This window comes from Ambystoma mexicanum, chromosome 1q (genome assembly GCF_040938575.1).
Source record: "Ambystoma mexicanum isolate Mex_15411 chromosome 1q, UKY_AmexF1_1, whole genome shotgun sequence".
NCBI lineage: Eukaryota > Metazoa > Chordata > Amphibia > Caudata > Ambystomatidae > Ambystoma > Ambystoma mexicanum.
The window spans coordinates 249,816,623-249,838,519 of NC_090922.1; positions in this window are offsets into that span (position 1 = coordinate 249,816,623).

Sequence of the window (21,897 nt, forward strand, 5' to 3'; positions counted from 1 at the left end):
CAACCAATCCAACACATCCAACTTAGGCTCATACATACCAATCAATTCTTTAGGCATCCGGGGTCTTTTAGGACTGGAACTTCTAGAGGAGCCAGAGAGAGAAACATTCTCAACAGATAATTTCTTCATTTCTAAGTCATACTTGAGCTCCATTTCCCTTAGCCTTAGTTCTTTGTCAGTTTGAGCATTAAGTTTCTTATACTCCAATTCTAGTTTCATTTTCTCCAGTTCAAAGTACTGAGGACTAAATGTGGGACCTGGTAAAGGTCCAGTAGGTACAGCAGGTAGAGCAGGCAGAGGCCTAGGGGGGACAGTCACAACAGCCTCACCCTCCTCTTCTGACTCTTCCTCAGAATCATCAACATTTTGCTCCATGTTAACTTCAATACTGTCATCTACAGTTGCTGGAGTGATAGGTTCCTCTGAACCATCACCCAGACTTTGGTTAGCTAACAATCTTTCAATCAGCTCCATTTTCTTGCCCTTAGTCAGGAGATCCTTATGTTTACAGAGCACTCTTAAACAATCAGCAGTTTTGGCTGCAAGGGACTCTTGACTATAGCTTTCTATAACTGACATGTTAGAGGTTTACTTTTATAGTGCTAAGCTTTGTGGTTAGTTGCACTAAGGTATTTAAAGCACAATAAAATGTATACTCAATACAAATCCCACCGCTGTACACCAGTGTTAGGCAGAAACCTGTGCAGTTCCCTTGGGGAACACTGCAAAAGATTTAAGACTACAGGTATAGCAGTAAACCCACTTGGTAGCAGTCCGCACCACCCAGATTTACCTGGTAGCTGTGGCTGAGCAGTCAGACTTCCCTCAAGAAGAGTTAGGCAGTATGTAAAGTATACACAATAGGTACTCAAATACAATAGCACAAGCAAACACTGACCAGAGCTTGGTTTCAAAAGTATATAGTTATTTATTTATTAAACACACATAAGTTGAAATCACTCTAGCAAAATATAGTAAAAACACTTCAAACACAGTTATAATGAAAGCAGTTCCAACCCTTACTCCTATCTAGACAACTCTAAGTTAACACCACATAATTAAAACAGAGGTGAGCGCTTAACGTTAGATGACACTCTAGTAGGTTCAAGAAAGGGATAAAAAGAAACAGAAATGGGTTAAACACACCACTCTAAGGTCCAGAACACTTGCAATAGGCTCAAAGGAGCACCAAGTCACAGGTGAGCAAAAGTCACTAGGCAGGGCCCACTCTTAGAGTAGCCGGAGCGAAAATGTGCCCAAGATCACACTGTTATTAGGGATTCAAAGTCTTGCAAAGAGTTAGAAAGAGTTTAGAGCGGCTTAGAAAGTTTAGCCAGGGTGTCCCAGGCACTCCCAGGGTCGAAAGCCGGGGGCTAAATCTACCCCGTACAGTCGGTGGCAAGGGAAGCCAGGCGGAACACGGTACCTTAAGCGGAAAGGATCCTCCAGCGGTGGCAGTTGTTCCAGGCAGTGGCAGCAAGGCTCGACGTCGGTCAGGGGAGAAGAAGTTCTCGCTGAAGAGCAGAAGAAGAAGGTCGTTGCACTGCCCGGGAAGAAACCAGCCGCGGAGTCCTCCGGTTAAAGGGTTGTACCGACTTTCGCGGTTAGGGGTAAAAGTGTGGTATTCCGGTTGCCGGGGTGCTTGGCACGGGCAAGGCGGCCACGAGATACCTCGAGAAGCGAAAAGAAGGTGAAAACTGGTTGTCCCCACCAGTCAAGGGAAGGAGCCACTCCGTTAAGAGTTCTCCTCGGTCGTCGGGAAAAGTGGTGAGACGGTTCAGCAGGGCTCCACCGGGTGGTGTCGTCGAAGCAGGTCGGCTCAGCTCTTCCCTCGTCGGATTCTTGGTCCTGTGGCGACTTCTGAAGTTCCAGTCCCCAAAGCCCTGCTTTTATGCAGCAAACCCCCATTCACCCAGCCTAGCTGTCACTCAAACATGCTAAGTGGTGAGCCGGCCGGCTCACCACTTGGGCCAATCAGGACGGAGTGCGACTTGAGTTACCAAGGTAATTCAGTCCAGGGTGCCTAAATCCCCCTCCACCCCTCCTAAGTACCCCAGACAGAGTGGCACCACTTTGGAGGGCTTCTGTGGAGAAGCCCGCCAAAAGTGGAACAAAGGGCTCCACTTTGGGTCAGAGTTACAGAGGCGAACACCAACGCCATTTTAGAATCAAGTTTTGGCAAAAAGTCCCAACCAGAGTTATAATAATAAATATATAAACCGGCGGTATGTTTAAGGCTACCGTAAATAAATAATTAAATGTGTTAGCCTAAAACCATGGGAAATCCCATAGGGAAAAATTCACGGTCGAATATAAAAAGTAGTTTCCACTGCCACCAGCCAAAACTCGATCAGGGGGGACGGAGACGTGCCCCCTCGACTAACAGACCCTGGGGCAATCGAATTGCCCCAGCCAGTACGTCCACAATATGATGGTTTGTACTGGTTCTGTTCAGGATTCAAGACTAGCAAAGTCTTTGGTGACTTTACATGCCCTGGGAGACAGTAGTCAGTCCCAGGGTATGGAGTCTATGTTGGGGAGTCCCTAGGACACCCCTGGGTCACGGCACAGAGGGTGTTGTGTAACCCATATCACAAAAATACATGAGGCCCTATGGAGTAAAAGACCCCATAGCCCATTCAACACAAGGTTTAACCAAGAAAACACACTTCAACATGTCCAAGAGTGAGGGTAAAAAGAGTCTCACTCTTGGCAGGAGAAAAAAAGAAACCCCAGAAATCCAGCAAAGCTGCTGGGGGACTCACTAGGTAGGGAAATTCAGCCCAAACAGATAATTCTCCCTAACAACTTTTTCTACCCATTTTCATTTAGGTACATCCATTCTCTTTTTTACATCTTCCACCACTACATCCGTCTCTCTTCCCTTGCCCAGCCAAGCTGGAGCCACCACTGTATTAGCTTTCCGGCCCCTCATGAGTTCAAAGGGGCTCACACCTGTCTCAGAACCAGGAGCCATCTGCAACGCATACAACCTTTCCCTCACAGCTACTCTTTTATCTAAACCACATGCGTTCGCTCCACGGATAGCGTCCATAAACATCTATTGACCCTTTCGACCATACCATTTCCTTGTAGATAATAAAGAGGCGTCCTTTTGTGCCCAATCCCACATTTAACCAGATAATCTCTGAGCAATTTTCCAGTGAATTGGGGACCATTATCTGTGAGAACACTACTAGGTAGACCCTCCCTTACAAATACATTTTCAAGAAATTCTATAATGCGTTGACATGTAACTTCTCTCATGATCTTGAACCCCGTCCATCTTGAGAATGTGTCAACTAGGGCAAGAATGAACTTTCCTCTTCCCATCCCCATGTCAACCGGACCTAAAACATCCATTGCTAAATCTTGCCACACTCCCTCAGGTATACTTGTCTTTCCCATGGGTTGAGACACAGCCATCAAATTGTTTCCAGATCTAATACAATCTGTACATGCACCAACCACTTTTTCAATTTCGTGGTCAATACCAGGCCACCAGTAATCTGCTTTTATCACTTCTTTCGTTTTACATACCCCTATATGCCCTTGATGAGCAGATTTTATCAGCTTTTCCCTCAGGCACCCAGGAACTACCAATTTGTCCCATCGGAACAATAGCCCCCCTTTCACTGACAATTCAATTCGTACTTCCCATAATGACCTTTCCTCCCCGGAAAGTAATCTTTTCTCCGGCCACCCATTTTCTACAAACATCACTATGCGTTTCCACATTTCATCTGATTCTAACACCCGAATCCATTCTTGCTTTTGTATGATACCCTCTGCAGTTACAAAAACCATTTCACTCTCACCACACACATTATTGCTGCCCTCACTTGCCCCATCCTCCAGTTTCACCCTAGAGGCATGGTCTGCTCGCATGTTTTCTTTCCCTGCAACCACTTCTATATAGAACTTGTGGCATTGTAGTCTTGTGACCCAACCGGCAACTCTCCTTGATACCTTGTCAAGGCCTTTATTTTCAAAAATTGCCTTTAGAGGCTTATGATCTTGTCTCAAAGTAAAATCCTGACCCCACACAAAATTCTTCATTTTCTCAATGCGCCAATAGCACGCCAAGGCTTCCTTTTCCAGCACAGAATAATTAAGTTCTGCCCCTCTCAACATTCATGGTGCATGCATTACGACCACCTCTGAGCCATCCACATCTGGTTGCAACATCACTACTCCTATACCAGTATCACTGGCATCCACTGATAGAATAGTTCTTTTCCTTGTATCAAACATCGATAAGAGTTTGGCCATATCTATTTTTCTTTTTATCTCTTCAAACTCTCTTTCACAATCCCTACTCCAAACGAATTCAACTCCTTTCCTTAACAATGCCCTTAAAGAGGTTATACCACCAGCATAATTCTCAACAAACCTATGATAAAATTCAATAGTACCTAGAAATGACCTCAATTCAGCTTTATTGCTAGGATATTCTGCCTTAAGAATGGAATCCACCAGATTCCTTTTTGGTTTAAGCCCATGCTCTGATATTTCATGGCCTAGATATTCAACAACCTGTGTTATAAAAATACATTTTTCACTTTGCAAAGTTATGCCTCTCTCCTTAAAATATTGAGAACCTCATCCAGTCTCGCCTTCAATTGTTCCTCATCCTTGCCACAAATGAGAACATCATCCTGAAAGCACCAGACACCTTTGACATCTTCAACAACTTGTCCATAACCTTTTGGAATACCGAAGATGCCGATATTAAACCAAAAGGCATGCGCTGAAATTGATATATTCCCTCATACGTAATGAAAGCAGTCAATTTGCGAGATTCAGCATCTAAATTGATTTGATGGTAGGCACTTGCCATATCTAGTTTGGCAAAAAATGTTGCACTTCCAATTCTACTCAACAACTCTCCCATGTTTGGGAGAGGGTGGCGATCTGCCACAACACACTAATTAAGTTCTCTTAGATCGATGCACACTCTCAAATCTCCACTACTTTTCTTCACCACTACCACAGGAGAAATCCACTCTACCGCCTTGGCCGGCTCAATAATGCCTTCTTTTTCTAATTTCATCAGTTCCTCACGTACAGCTTTTCACATCAACACAGGTAACGACCTAAGTTTAGATGCAACTGGTTTGCTTCCCTCTTTTACAACAATCTTGTGAACCATTCCTTTTAAACATCCTACTTTACTCTTGAATACTTCTGGATACTTAAATACCAACTCATGTCTTCCAGAATTATTTCTACACGATCCATGTATGTTGGCCGCATTAAGTACTTGTTCCTCACTATTAGGGTTTAACTTAATGCATAATCCTCTCTGCTCCTTCCAACCCAACAATGTTTCTCCCCTTTTTGTGACATACATTTTTCCACGAGTCACTCTGCCTTTAAACTCGAACTTGGCATTACAACACCCCAAAATTTCTATTTTATCACCATTGTACCCACCCGGCATTTTATCAGAGGGTAGTAATTTCTCTATAGAACCACCAACTACATTCTCAAACACCACTCTGGACATTAACGTGATCTTTGAACATGAATCAGCCAACATCTTAACTAAGTGGCCATTCACTTTTATCCAAGCTGAGGGGTGTTCACATTCATCAGACCCCGAGCACTTTAACCTTGTGAACAGTAACAATTTCATTCTCAGAAATATCACCTTCCTCAGATGTTGCACCATCATATTCTTCAATGAGAAGAGTTCCTTTTGCACTACCAACCCGATAATTTTTGCAACAGCTCTCAAAATGACCCCATTTCTTACAAATGCTGCAATTCACGCACCTTCCAGGACATATGGGAGACGTGGACAACTGTCGAGCACTACCACATCTGAACCACAGTCTGTCTTCCCTTTTTATGTGACCCAGCGGACTATCTTTCTGGACGTGTCTATTTACCTGTTCACCACCCCCACCTTTGTTTTGGGTATACTCATAGCGTCTATCAGGTTTGACCTTTTGTTTTTTCTTTTCTTTCACGAAGGCTCCCTTCTTATCATTCACCTTCAGAACCTCAACAGTTGACAATGCCTTATTTTCCTTAACCCCCAATTTGGCTATGCACTGTAAGGTGTGCTCGATCCTTTTTGCAATGCCTATTACCTCCTCTAAATTAGGGTCATCTTTCAACCAAATTTCCTCGCAAATTTTATCATTCGCACAATGTAACATAAACTGGTCCCTTATATGTTTATCTAGGCTACCACCAAATTTACAATTAAGAGACAAGTGTCTTAGAGCCGTGATGTAATCTTCAACAGATTCTCCTTCATTTTGGAACCTCATGCCAAAATGATATCTTTCCAAGACAGTGCTCATTTTAGCTTCAAAATGTTTGTCCAATTTTAACAAAGCCACATCAAAATCGTTAGATCCCTCTTCCAAATCCAGTTGAGAAATGTCTGGGAGAGTGTCATATATTCTCTGACCTTCATATCCCAAAAAGTGCATTAGCATTGCCACCTTTCTCTCCATCGACATCCCATTACCACAGGTAGCTTTAACGTAATGTAAAAACCCCTTTTTCCAAGGCGCCCATTTAATCTTGGGCTGCCCTGGCGTAGGCATAAACACTTGGGGACCCGGTACTCCAGAAAGTGCCATATTGTAACTTCAATCCGCAGCACTGGGTATTATATATATACGTCTGGTGCCGCTCGTCCAGGACAAGAGCAGCCAACTCAGACAATCTCTCCTCTTTCACTGGGTAGATATCTGTTAGCCAAAACTGGCGTTATTCGAATCAGAATCTAGACTGCTGGAAATGTCTCACCTGGTCCTGTTCTCAGCAGCAATCCCAGGCCGCCTTCCACAGAGGGCCCTAGGCGGGTTCAACACAAAACACGCTTCACCCTGCGAAACTAGACCTCCATTTAGAAAGCAAAGTTTCCACCACAGAATTTGCCTGACATCCGCACACGTGACTCACTTGTTTATAACGGCAATCCAATGAAGGGCACATACGCTGTTCCTTCCACGACAACTACCTGATTTCTGGATACGTGGTGGATCACGTGACAGACATACGCTTAGACGCGCACTGTGCTGCCCCTTAGCCTGAAATGCCAAGCGGACTGCCGGCAGAGAGGGGCGGGGCTGCTACAGGGAGATGTACACAGAGGTGTTACAGCTCCAAGACGCCCCAACGGCTTCGCCACAAATCCCGATGAGATTTTTCAATGCGTCTCTCACCTCTCTTCGCTTGCCGGGTCAACGCAGCTTCTCTCGTCGGCGCCAATCTGCTCCTCTGCAGAACTGAGTGCGTGGCTGGCAGGACGACACTAGAACATGCAGGGTGCCTCTCCACAGCTTCACACGCGGTGAGCGTCATCACTTTCCGCCAGCTGGTGTTGGGGGTCTCGATGGGGATTAACATTAAAAAAAAACAGAGCAGGCTTCACCGGAACATTAATCCCATCCTCGTCGCCATTCTTATAAAAGCAAACAGGCCAATTGTGTTAACTAGGTGCTTTTATTAGGTAATGTGAAGCACAGTATATTGAGACCCCCAACACATCCAAGATCTCAGGTTCAACTCAAGCAACAACAAACTCTCCAAGGTTCAGTGTTCCGATTAGAGCATCATGTCGCATGATCATTCTAGAATGAACATGGCGAAGCAAAGCATAAAACAAGAGTCATTTAAACAACACACTGCTAATCCATTGTGCTATGCACGCGTGGGTTCGAATCCCATCCTCGTTGCCAAATGATGTATCTGAGTCAGGAATGACATGGAGCAGGAACCAGGCTGACTCAGGTAAGTGTAAAAGGAACAGGCTTTATTCTTTTTGGTTACATAGCATAGTCATGAAAGGTAGGAGAGTAAGTAATAAGCCTCTGCCCTGGTTCCCAGTCTATCTCCAAGTCCCAACCGACACTCTCTAGAATCCCCATGCCTCCAACACTCTCAGCTCCACTTTAACATTCTATCTTCCCTTTTTATGTGACCCTGGGGACTATCTTTCTGGACGCGTCTATTTATCTGTTCATCACCCCCACCTTTTTTTTGGGTATACTCATAGCGTCTATCAGGTTTGACTTTTTGTTTTTTCTTTTCTTTCACGAAGGCTCCCTTCTTATCATTCACCTTCAGAACCTCAACAGTTGACAATGCCTTATTTTCCTGAACCCCCAATTTGGCTACGCACTGTAAGGTGTGCTCGATCCTTTTTGCAATGCCTATTACCTCCTCTATATTAGGGTCATCTTTCAACCAAATTTCCTCGCGAATTTTATCATTCGCACAATGTAACATAAACTGGTCCCTTATATGTTCATCTAGACTACCACCAAATTTACAATTAAGAGACAAGTGTCTTAGAGCCGTGATGTAATCTTCAACAGATTCTCCTTCATTTTGGAACCTCATGCCAAAATGATATCTTTCCAAGACAGTGCTCGTTTTAGCTTCAAAATGTTTGTCCAATTTTAACAAAGCCACATCAACAGAGGATATTTTACATGAGAAACCCACAACTATGCAATTCCAGAACTCCGCCTATCATTCTTCAAGCACCATCATTAACAACACTAATCACCTCCCGTCTACCCCTGTCACAGGCAAACTCTAGACTCCCACTCTAGACACAAACCAGCCCAGATCCAAGGCTATACCTAACCAACAATACCATAACCAACACAAAATAAACTTTGGTCCTCCTGCCCGCCCCCGGCACAGCGAGCCATCAGGCTGCCACCCTGATGCACCACTTGTCATCCTGACGCAATACTAGTCATCCAGGAAGACAACGAAATCACCATAGTCAGATAAGAGATTCAGTAAACCAGCAGAAAAAAGAAAAAATTCTCACTACGCATTTAACTTAATGCATAATCCTCTCTGCTCCTTCCAACCCAGCAATGTTTCTCCCCTTTTTGTGACATAAATTTTTCCGCGAGTCACTCTGCCCCTAAACTCGAACTTGGCATTACAACATCCCAAAATTTCTATTTTATCACCATTAAACCCACCCGGCATTTTATCAGAGGGTAGTAATTGCTCAATAGAACCACCAACTACATTCTCGAACACCACTCTGGACATTAACGTGATATTTGAACAAGAGTCAGCCAACATCCTAAGTGTCCATTCACTTTTATCCAAGCTGAGGGGTGTTCACATTCATCAGACTCCGAGCACTTTACCATGTGAACCGTAACAATTTCGTTCTCAGAAATATCACCTTCCTCAGATGTTGCACCATCATATTCTTCAATGAGAAGAGTTCCTTTTCCACTCCCAACCCGATAATTTTTGCAACAGCTCTCAAAATGACCCCATTTCTTACAAATGCTGCAATTCACGCGCCTTCCAGGACATATGGGAGACAAATGACGAGCACTACCACATTTGAAACACAGTCTGTCTTCCCTTTTTATGTGACCCTGGGGACTATCTTTCTGGACACCGAAGCTTGAGGTACTAGTCTCCTACTAGATACCTCTGGACCCCTCAGAGTCACTACCCAATTTCATCAAAGCTCCAACAAGCTTCTATACTAGCCTACCACTAGTAACATCACTGACCGCGCAGGGCCTCAAAACACCAAACACCTCCAACTCCGCAGTGTCCCTTGACCAACCCTGGTCATGTACATCAATTAAACACATTCCAAAAACCCCAAAAGATTCCAAAACCTAGAACTGGTCATGCACCAACACTAAAACATTCAAATACTACTCCAAAACACACATCAGACACAAGATGCTCAAAAATACAGACAACCCCACATAGAATGTTAACTGCTAAGGAGCGCTGCAGTCACTCTAGCAGTCATCATGGGTTGCACATTCATACACACACAAACAAAACATCACACCTACAATGCCTCAAAAATGGTTACTCTAAGCATGTCAATAGGTGATACATTAATACAATTTACGTTGCCGGTCAAATTATCTAAAAGTCCACATTGCCTTAAATCAGGCAACTCTAAATGCTGAAATTCCTCAAAGATGTGATACTAAGCATAATAGGATCAACACCCTTTGATTGTCCACCTCAATCAACCTCATGTGTGCCACTCACACACAACCCCTGTCACATCACAAATGTGGAAACTGACTTTAAATGAGACCTAAACGTCCACGTTGCCAACTGGGGCCAACTCTAAAACCAACCTGCAATGCCTCAAAATGCTTACATCTAAAATAAAATGCATCTCCTATTCTCAGTGCAACACCATTCTCACTAATAATTCTGATGTTAATTCACTACTAATGCACAACAGCACTCTTCAGTCACAACTTGTCACATCATTTCTAAATCCATTATGAAATTTTACTCTTAAATGAAACTCCAAAATGCATCGCCTATTCTCAGTGCAATGATACATGTGTTTATGTCAGGAGTTCATCTTAATCACTTCAAAGGTTATACTGATTTCTCTTGCGACTCCAGCATGGTGACTGATCACCACCATGGCTGGTGGCGCAACACATCCAAATTTAGAAAATGTTAAAAATGTTAGTGCATATATGGTAGAATATATGTGTTGTGTGGACTAGAAATGTTGAATTTGCAATTGAGTGCAAGGTTGTAGTAATTGTGAGCATGTGACATATGGGGGTGCACATGAGGAAACATGTCAGCGTGATTGTTGTGTACGTGTGAAGCACCAACCACTTTTTCAATTTCGCGGTCAATGCCAGGCCACCAGTAATCCGCTTTTATCACTTCTTTCGTTTTACATACCACTATATGCCCTTGATGAGCAGATTTTATCAGCTTTTCCCTCAGGCACCCAGGAACTACCAATTTGTCCCATTGGAACAATAGCCCCCTTTCACTGACAATTGAATTCTTACTTCCCATAACGACCTTTCCTCCCCGGAAAGTAATCTTTTCTCCAGCCACTCGTTTTCTACAAACATCACTATGCATTTCCACATTTCATCTGATTCTAACACCCGAATCCATTCTTGCTTTTGTATGATACCCTCTGCAGTTACAAAAACCATTTCGCTCTCACCACACCCCAATAGCACGCCAAGGCTTCCTTTTCCAGCACAGAATAATTAAGTTCTGCCCCTCTCAACATTTGTGATGCATGCATTACAACCACCTCTGAGCCATCCATATCTGGCTGCAACATCACTACTCCCATACCAGTATCACTGGCATCAACTGACAGAATAGTTCTTTTCCACTACCAACCCGATAATTTTTTGCAACAGCTCTCAAAATGACCTCATTTCTTACAAATGCTGCAATTCACACGCCTTCCAGGACATATGGGAGACGTGGACAAATGTCGAGCACTACCACATCTGAAACACAGTCTGTCTTCCCTTTTTATGTGACCCTGGGGACTATCTTTCTGGACACGTCTATTTACCTGTTCACTACCCCCACCTTTGTTTTGGGTAGGCTCATATCGTCTATCAGGTTTGAATTTTTGTTTTTTGTTTTCTTTCACGTAGGCTCCCTTCTTATCATTCACCTTCAGAACCTCAACAGTTGACATTGACTTATTTTCCTTAACCCCCAATTTGGCTACGCACTGTAAGGTGTGCTCGATCCTTTTTGCAATGCCTATTACCTCCTCTAAATTAGGGTCATCTTTCAACCAAATTTCCTCGTGAATTTTATCATTAGCACAATGTAACATAAACTGGTCCCTTATATATTCATCTAGACTACCTCCAAATTTACAATTAAGAGACAAGTGTCTTAGAGCCGTGATGTAACCACTCAGGAACCTTGTTAGGTTTAGGTATCTTTAGAAAGTCCACATGAACATGGGTAAGTCATTAGGAATAATGCAGGACAAGTTCATAGGATAGAAGCATCCACCGGTCCCCTTTCTCTTAGGCTTCAGTTCTCAACTGACTCTCTGTGGAATCAGAGCAGCTTCACAAAATAACATTCCACAGCCAACACTCTATATTCCACACTACAAGCCCACACACACATAACAAGGAAAGACCAGAATAAGTAAAACCCAACACATCTCCCCCCTTACATAGCAATATAGAATAATGGGGAGACAGAGAATGATGGGCACTAAACAAATTTGAACAGAAGGATGATGGACACTAAACAGTTTTGAAACTAAGCATTAAATGAAACACAATCTACAGACATCCTCCTAAAATATACCCATACAACAAACTGCTCCTAGCAAAAAGCTATCCCCTACCAAGTCCATAGAAGGCTACAATTAGCTAAACCAATCCCAACAATCACCAGAACCATAACAGGCCTTTTATGGAACCCAACTTCAAGGAAACCAGCCCACACTCTCACGCCGCTGGGGCGTCTTGGAGCTGTAACACCTCCGTGTACATCTCCCTGTAGCAGCCCCACCCCTCTCTGCCGGCAGTCCGCTTGGCATTTCAGGCTAAGGGGCAGCACAGTGTGCATGTAGAAATAATTCTGGAAGACATGAGTTGGTATTTAAGTATCCAGAAGTATTCAAGAGTAAAGAGGATGTTTAAAAGGAATGGTTCACAAGATTGTTGTAAAAGAGGGAAGCAAACACGTCAATTGTGTTAACTAGGTGCTTTTATTAGGTAATGTGAAGCACGGTACCTTGAGACCCCCAACACATCCAAGATCTCAGGTTCAACTTTTATAACTCAAGCAACAAAAAACTCTCCAAGGTTCAGTGTTCCAATTAGAGCATCATGTCGGGGCCGGAAATCTAATACATTGGTGGCTCCAGCTTGGCTGGGCAAGGGAAGAGAGACTGATGTAGTTGTGGAAGATGTAAAAAAAAGAATGGATGTACGTAAAGGAAAATGGGTGGAAAAAGTCAATGAGAGAAATCCTAAAAAGAGAACGGTGGTTAAAGTTGGGGACTGGGTTCGGATAAGAAAGGCTGTGCTCTCGAAGAAAGGAGAGCCTCTATATACGGACCCTGTTAGAGTTGTGCGGGTTTTTAGGAATGCTGTGAGGCGATTGTGCACCTAAAACTCCTAAAACTTGTTACACCTATACATTAAAGCTCTATCACTGCTGCCGTAATCACCTTTATCTCTTAAATGTAAATTAACTCCACAACATGCGTTGATGTGCCGCTTCCAGCTAGTCAGATAAAAATAAAACACTTCCATTATATTTGACAGCACAAGGCTCTGATCTCCTTAAAAAAAACAGAACTCATCTGTTCCTGATGATTGCGACTTCTACAAAGAGTATCATTTAATCTTCATAGCCGTGGCAAGAGTCAAAAGGATCAAAGTACCTTGCCTTTTACAACCCTCCAGGCAGTCCGCTGCATCTTCATGTTGGTGTTAATCTGTTTTCAGTCCTTTCGACGCACGGCTGACCAACGCAGAGGCATTTCCACACGCCCTGCTACTCCAAGAGTTCAAAGGAAGACAAATGGCAATCACTTCCTTGTTGCACGTCATGACACTCCACACACGTTGCGAGGACCTTTCCTCAAACACAGGCCAATCAGCATTCACTAGAACATCTCCGGGCCGGGGCTCCAAACATAAGGAAATAATGACACAGGGCATTTTTCATGCGTTTGGGAAAGGTTGTATGCGTTGCGGATGGCTCCCGGTTCTGAGACAGGTGTGAGCCCTTTTGAACTCATGAGGGGCCGGAAAGCTAATACATTGGTGGCTCCAGCTTGGCTGGGCAAGGGAAGAGAGACGGCTGTAGTTGTGGAAGATGTAAAAAAAAGAATGGATGTACGTAAAGGAAAATGGGTGGAAAAAGTCAATGAGAGAAATCCTAAAAAGAGAACGGTGGTTAAAGTTGGGGACTGGGTTCGGATAAGAAAGGCTGTGCTCTCGAAGAAAGGAGAGCCTCTATATAGGGACCCTGTTAGAGTTGTGCAGGTTTTTAGGAATGCTGTGGGGCGATTGTGCACCTAAAACTCCTAAAACTCGTTACACCTATACATTAAAATATCCTTTAATAAGGAGAGTTTAATCTGTCTTCCCTTTTTATGTGACCCTGGCGACTATCTTTCTGGACGCGTCTATTTACCTGTTTACCACCCCCACCTTTGTTTTGGTTATACTCATAGCATCTATCTGTTAAGAAAGGAAGAAGGCAATGCACATGGCAAGGGAAATGTGCACGGAATCACACAGTGAACAACTTTGAATCTAACAACGTGCATACAATACCCAATACTCGTGTATACTAAAACCCAGGAGTGCAAATAGAGTGAAACAATAATACCAATATATGAAAAGGGATGTGGGGTAAGCACTTAGAACCTCCTTATGACTGAAAGGAAAGTCGGCAAACTCCTTACCCACTGTGCTAATACAGATACTGACAGCACTAAGCCCACGTAGAGGGCAAGCAAGGACAGGATCTGTGAGCTGACACTCTGGATGATACTGAATAAGGAACTTAGAAACAGTACTCACGAGGACCGGAAAGACCACTTGAATGTCAGTAAACCCACGAACCCAGTTGATGAAACAGGGACCCTGCAGGCTATAACGTCAATGGGTGGAGGAAACTAAATACATAAGACCCTAGTCAAGGGGCAAGTAGGAAAAGTGATTATAGAATAGAGAGGAAAACAAAAGGCATTCACACAGGGACTAGTTACAACAGCACCCCACACCTAATAATCAATGGGAAATAAATGTAGAAGTGCAATGGAAAACATGGAATGGATCCCAATAGAAAGTAAGGATCAGGAGCAGGGAAAATGATATCACAAAAGGAAACCTTTCCCACCCATCCAAGGAGAAAAGGCAGGAAGCTAAATCTATAAAGGGAAAGACTAATGCATCAAGTTTTTCAGTAGCAAAGGACAGCTTCAAAGAAACAGAGAACACAGGCAAATTGGGCAGCATCAAAGGGTAAAGCACAGAGAAAGGCTGCCTGCAGACAGAGGAAGACAGAAAGGGAAATCCAGAAAGCAGAAATCAATTAAGCACATACATTCGAAATCCAGGGCAGAGGAACAAGAAATAGGAACTAGGAACCAGGCACAAAAACTAGGAACCAGGAACAAGGGACCAGTCACAACAGGAACACTGCAACAATGACCAGCGCTGGACTGAAGTAAACTGAGGCTTTTAAAGCTCCTTAACGAGCACACCACTCAGGTGTGCCGCCTGCTGCACCTGCAGCCACAGGTGTTGCCTATCCTCCACCCAACCTTGTCCTGCAAGGGAGGAGGTGAGGCAGTGAGCCAGGCATTCTGGGAAGTATAGTCATTAGATTAACATAGCATGCTGGCTGCCAAAAACCTGGAATGGATCCGGAAGGGAAGTAACTTGGAAAATAAGGTTTTAGCGCTCCCAATTCGTCACAGCACTGTAGCATAAGGTTCGGAGGAAATGTCCAGTTGGGAAAAAAACCCAAAACATGCCCCCAAGTGATGGGAACGGGAGCGAAGGGAGTGAGCTGTGACACTATCAGGTTTGACCTTTTGTTTTTTCTTTTCTTTCACAAAGGCTCCCTTCTTATCATTCACCTTCAGAACCTCAACAGTTGACAATGCCTTATTTTCCTTAACCCCCAATTTGGCTACGTGTAGCCATTCACACGTGCACAACAATCACGCTGACATGTTTCCTCATGTGCACACCCATATGTCACATGCTCACAATTACTACAACATTGCACTCAATTGCAAATTCAAAATTTCTAGTCCACACAACACATATATTCTACCATATCTGCACTAACATTTTTAACATTTTCTAAATTTGGATGTGTTGCGCCACCAGCCATGGTGGTGATCAGTCACCATGCTGGAGTTGCAAGAGAAATCAGTATAACCTTTGAAGTGATTAAGATGAACTCCTGACATAAACACATGTATCATTCAGGTTTGAATTTTTGTTTTTTCTTTTCTTTCACATAGGCTCCTTTCTTATCATTCACCTTCAGAACCTCAACAGTTGACATTGACTTATTTTCCTTAAGCCCCAATTTAGCTAGGCACTGTAAGGTGTGCTCAATCCTTTTTGCAATGCCTATTACCTCCTCTAGATTAGGGTCATCTTTCAACCAAATTTCCTCGCAAATTTTATCATTAGCACAATGTAACATAAACTGGTCCCTTATATGTTCATATAGACTACCACCAAATTTACAATTAAGCGACAATTGTCTTAGAGCCGTGATGTAATCTTCAACGGATTCTCCTTCACTTTGGAACCTCATGCCAAAATGATATCTTTCCAAGACAGTACTCGTTTTAGCTTCAAAATGTTTGTCCAACTTTAACAAGCCCACTCACTCAGACTGACAAACAACACATGCACTTTCCCTATTATTTAGATAAAGTCCATCTGCAAATAAACACTGCATTAACTTCAAAAAAATGTCAGTGGCATTTCACTCACTCAAGCTGACATACACGCATATATGATATACTCCCCATAGCATTTCAATAGAGTCCATCTGCAACTAAAACACAGAGCAGGCTTCACCGGAACATTAATCCCATCCTCGTCGCCATTCTTATAAAAGTAAACACGCCAATTGTGTTAACTAGGTGCTTTTATTAGGTAATGTGAACCACAGTATCTTGAGACCCCCACCACATCCAAGATCTCAGGTTCAACTGTTATAACTCAAGCAAAAACAAACTCTCCAAGGTTCAGTGTTCCAATTAGAGCATCATGTTGCATGCTCATTCTAGAATGAACATGGCAAAGCAAAGCATAAAACAAGAGTCATTTACACAACTTTGCGAGATTCAGCATCCAAATTGATTTGATGGTAGGCACTTGCCATATCTAGTTTGGCAAAAAATGTTGCACTTCCAATTCTACTCAACAACTCTCCCATGTTTGGGAGAGGGTGGCGATCTGCCACAACACATCGATTAAGTTCTCTTAGATCAATGCACACTCTCAAATCTCCACTACTTTTCTTCACCACTACCACAGGAGAAATCCACTCTACCGCCTTGGCCGGCTCAATAATGCCTTCTTTTTCTAATTTCATCAGTTCCTCACGTACAGCTTTTTGCATCGACAAAGGTAACGGCCTAAGTTTAGATGCAACTGGTTTGCTTCCCTCTTTTACAACAGTCTTGTGAACCATTCCTTTTAAACATCCTACTTTACTCTTGAATACTTCTGGATAGTTAAATACCAACCCATGTCTTCCAGAATTATTTCTACACGATCCATGTATATTGGCCACATTAAGTACTTGTCATACAAAAGCAAGAATGGATTCGGGTGTTAGAATCAGATGAAATGTGGAAACGCATAGTGATGTTTGTAGAAAATGAGCCAAGTCCCAACCGACACTCTGTGGAACCCCCATGCCTCCAACACTCTCAGCTCCACTTTAACATTCTATGAGGCCCTTTCATACACAAGCACTAGCTACAATCATACCAGGATACCACACATCCCCCTCCTTACAAACAAACTACAGTAAAACAGAATACCCTCACCATCATGTCAGGATCACAATCAAAACAAACAAAAACACCTTCTACCCCCGCCTGCCATACCGAGGTCTCAGTGCTGCCACCACCGAGCGCTATCTAACACTGACCTACAAACTGTGTGCCACTCCAAAAACCTATTAGACATAAAAATCAACTGGTGTGCTAAACAACTGAACTTACCCTGCACCACCTGGCACTACAGACAACATTCTAGTGCACCCTGGAACTACCAATTTGTCCCATCGGAACAATAGCCCCCCTTTCACTGACAATTCAATTCTTACTTCCCATAATGAAAATATGAATGCCCTCCCAAATACAAAATGACCATGTAAAACAACTTCAAACTTAAAATGCATAATTCCATGCGTTCGTTACACCGCAGCATTTAATCCTGAAAAGAAAACATGTTAACATTTAAATTGAAATGCTTCATTTCACATCTACTGCTCCAACTATAAATCAACTCCAAAACTCTGTGCACTTCAAAGTCAATGTGCCATCTGGCCCCAGGCACTGTCTAAACAGAACATTAACCATAAATCAACTCCATTAGCTCCGTGCTCTGCATTATTTCTGGCAAAACACACACAGCGTCCCGCTCTGTAAACAAACTCCAGCTGTCCTTGAAATGCCAGGCGCGGCGGTCATTACATAAAACAACGTGCCATGTATCTCATAGATGCCGGAGCGATGTAAATACAATAATAGTACCTCCCAGCATCATACTATTCCATGAAAATACATCTCCAGCAGGCGCAGCAATGTAATCCAGCATGACGCACAAAGTAATCCATAAGAAACCTTGCCAGCTTGCACATAAGTTCTCTTGAAATAAAATATCCACGATCGCATGTTTCCCAAAGCCCATATTGTTATGAAGAGTGTCTTTCCTGACACGTCATCATGCTCAATCACGTCGCTGGAGGCTTTCTTCTAATCAGCCTCTTCCTTTCACTTGCAGCTCCGGAGCTCCGATATGAAAGGAAGTGTGTGACGCAAGTGTGCGTACGAGAAGCAGCAGGTTCTGCAATTGGAGTGCAATTGCGTGTTAGTTGTGCATGTGTAGCTGATGTGCGCATGTTTGGAGTTACATGTGCGTGAAGTTGTGTGGAAGTGTATGTTTTGGAGTAGTGGTGCACGTGTAGCTGATGTGCGCTTGTTTGGAGTTACATGTGCGTGAAGTTGTGTGGAAGTGTATGTTTTGGAGTGGAGTCATTGCGCAAAATGGGATTTGCATGCATGCAATGGGGTTAGGCTTATGCACCCTGGCCAAGTGTATTGGCACTAGTATAAAAACCTTCAGGAGGAACCCCAAGTTTTGTTTTGAGGAGGTTGGACACAGTAGGGTGTTCCAGTGAAGTTGACCTTAGGGCATGGGGCCCGTTTCGAGGTTGTGGATTTTCAACGCAGTTGTGCGTTTGAAAAAGGAAGGGAAAAGAGATTTTTTTTTTCTCAGAGTTGTGTAGGTTTTCTATATCGGGGCTACACAATATTGTCTGCGTTGAAGGTAACCGCACAGCAGTTTTTCCGCACATATCTACAAAATGGGCCTCCTGCCCGAAACTCCCATGCAAAGGCATATACATGACCCCAAACTACAAAAAAATGGGCCCTATGCCCTGGTATCTACGTATCTACCCTGCTAAAGGGTTAACCCCAACTGGAGCACTACTACCATAAGTGTCCAAACTCCCAAAAAAAATATATTCTGAGGTTACTACCTAAGGTTTTTTTAACAAAAAGGCAAACACACCCGGCCGGCATGTGAAAGCCTCCCCAACAAAATTTATTTCTCTTGCGACTCCAGCATGGTGACTGATCACCACCATGGTTGGTGGCGCAACACATCCAAATTTAGAAAATGTTAAAAATGTTAGTGCATATATGGTAGACTATATGTGTTGTGTGGACTAGAAATTTTGAATTTGCAATTGAGTGCAAGGTTGTAATAATTGTGAGCATGTGACATATGGGTGTGCACATGAGGATGAGCGTGTGAAGCTGCGGAGAGGACTTGCATGTCCCAGTGTTGTCCTGCCAGCCGCGCACTCAGTTCTGCAGAGGAGCAGATTGGCGCCGACGAGAGAAGCTGTGTCGACCCGACAAGCGAAGAGAGGTGAGAGACGAATTAAAAAGTCTCATCGGGACTTGTGGCGACGCCGCTGCGGCGTTTTGGCGCTGTAACACTTCCGTGTACATCTCCCTGTAGGAGCCCCGTCCCTCTCTGTTGGCAGTCCGCTTGACATCTCAAGCTAGGCAGCGATTCATGTTCAAAGATCACGTTAATGTCCAGAGTGGTGTTCGAGAATGTAGTTGGTGGTTCTATAGAGCAATTACTACCCTCTGATAAAATGCCAGGTGGGTACAATGGTGATAAAATAGAAATTTTGGGGTGTTGTAATGCCAAGTTCGAGTTTAAAGGCAGAGTGACTCGTGGAAAAATTGATGTCACAAAAAGGGGATAAACATTGCTGGGTTGAAAGGAGCAGAGAGGATTATGCATTAAGTTAGACCCTAATAGTGAGGAACAAGTACTTAATGTGGCCAATATACATGGATTGTGTAGAAATAATTCTGGAAGACATGAGTTGGTATTTAAGTATCCAGAAGTATTCAAGAGTAAAGTAGGATGTTTAAAAGGAATGGTTCACAAGATTGTTCTAAAAGAGGGAAGCAAACCAGTTGCATCTAAACTTAGGCTGTTACCGTTGTTGATGTGTGCACTGTGCTGCCCCTTAGCCTGAAATGCCAAGCGGACTGCCGGCAGAGAGGGGCAGGGCTGCTACAGGGAGATGTACACGGAGGTGTTACAGCTCCAAGATGCCCCAGCGGCGTGAGAGTGTGGGCTGGTTCCCTTGAAGTTGGGTTCCATAAAAGGCCTGGTATGGTTCTGGTGATTGTTGGGATTGGTTTAGCTAATTGTAGCTTTCTAAGGACTTCGTAGGGGATAGCTTTTTGCTAGGAGCAGTTTGTTGTATGGGTATATTTTAGGAGGATGTCTGTAGATTGTGTTTCATTTAATGTTTAGTTTCAAAACTGTTTAGTGTCCATCATCCTTCTGTTCAAATTTGTTTAGTGCCCATCATTCTCTGTCTCCCCATTATTCTATACTGCTATGTAAGGGGGGAGATGTGTATGGACTGAATCAGCACTGGCCCCATCACCCAGGCAGGGGAGCTCTAACTGCCTGCCTCAGTATGGAACCCTCAGATCAGCATTCCATCATTCACACAGCAACACTCCATGTGACATCTCAAGCAACCTCACCTCAGACAGGCACAATACAACACACCTTCCGCCTTTAATAAACCATACATGCACAGAACAAGTCACATTACTGATTCACACTGCACCCACACAGATACATCAAATAGACACAACATATCTCCCTTCTTCTCAAACACAACAATGATCACCACATTGGCTGGAGGCGCAACAAAAAGGCAAACACACCCGGCCGGCATGTGAAAGCCACTCCAGAAAATACATGTAACTCCAACACATGTACAACTACAACTCCACTACAAAGTATTTCCACTCACACTTACACAACACTACACAAATATGCTTCTTCATGTGCACACACCTATATCACATGCCCAAAACTACTACAAAACTTGCACTCAAAAATGCAAACTCCAACGTACAGTCCACACAACACATACACACTAAATACAAATGTGCATTTCAATATGTTTGATTTCCCAAATTGAGATGTGTTGCGCCTCCAGCCATGGCGGTGATCAGTCACCATGCTGGTGCCGCAAAATAAAATAATCACATACATCCTAAAATGATTTTCTGTTAAATTCCTAATTTGAATACCACTCCCTATAAAACATCCCCGCAAATGGGCTTTATCTCTACTGCATAACTCTGTAGACATCTCAATTTTAAAACACAACTTCATTTTAAAACTCCATTCGGAAAAACATTTGTTTATTTCTCCTGTTGTGGGCAAAATGCATTTCCCATTACCATATAATATACACTGCCATATTTCATAGCATTCATTCTCATTCAACTCCACGAATTGCAAAAATGTAAATAACGTCCGACAAAGTATTTCACATGCAATGTCCTGTGAATCCGCATAACTCCAAAAGTGCTACCTCCAAAACACATTATAAACCCCATATCACTATGCGGACCACTTTACTATGATTCAAATGTGCCTCCACGAATCTAAACAACTCAAACTTCGATGTTGTTTCGCCCACTCACTCAGACTGACAAACAACACATGCACTTTCCCTATTATTTAGATGAAGTCCATCTGCAGATAAACACTGCATTAACTTCAAAAACATTTCAGTGGCATTTCACTCACTTAAGCTGACATACAACGCATATATCATATACTTCCCATAGCATTTCAATAGAGTCCATCTGCAACTAAAACACAGAGCAGGCTTCACCAGAACATTAATCCCATCCTCGTCGCCATTCTTATAAAAGCAAACACGCTGATTGTGTTAACTAGGTGCTTTTATTAGGTAATGTGAAGCACAGTATCTTGAGACCCCCAACACATCCAAGATCTCAGGTTCAAC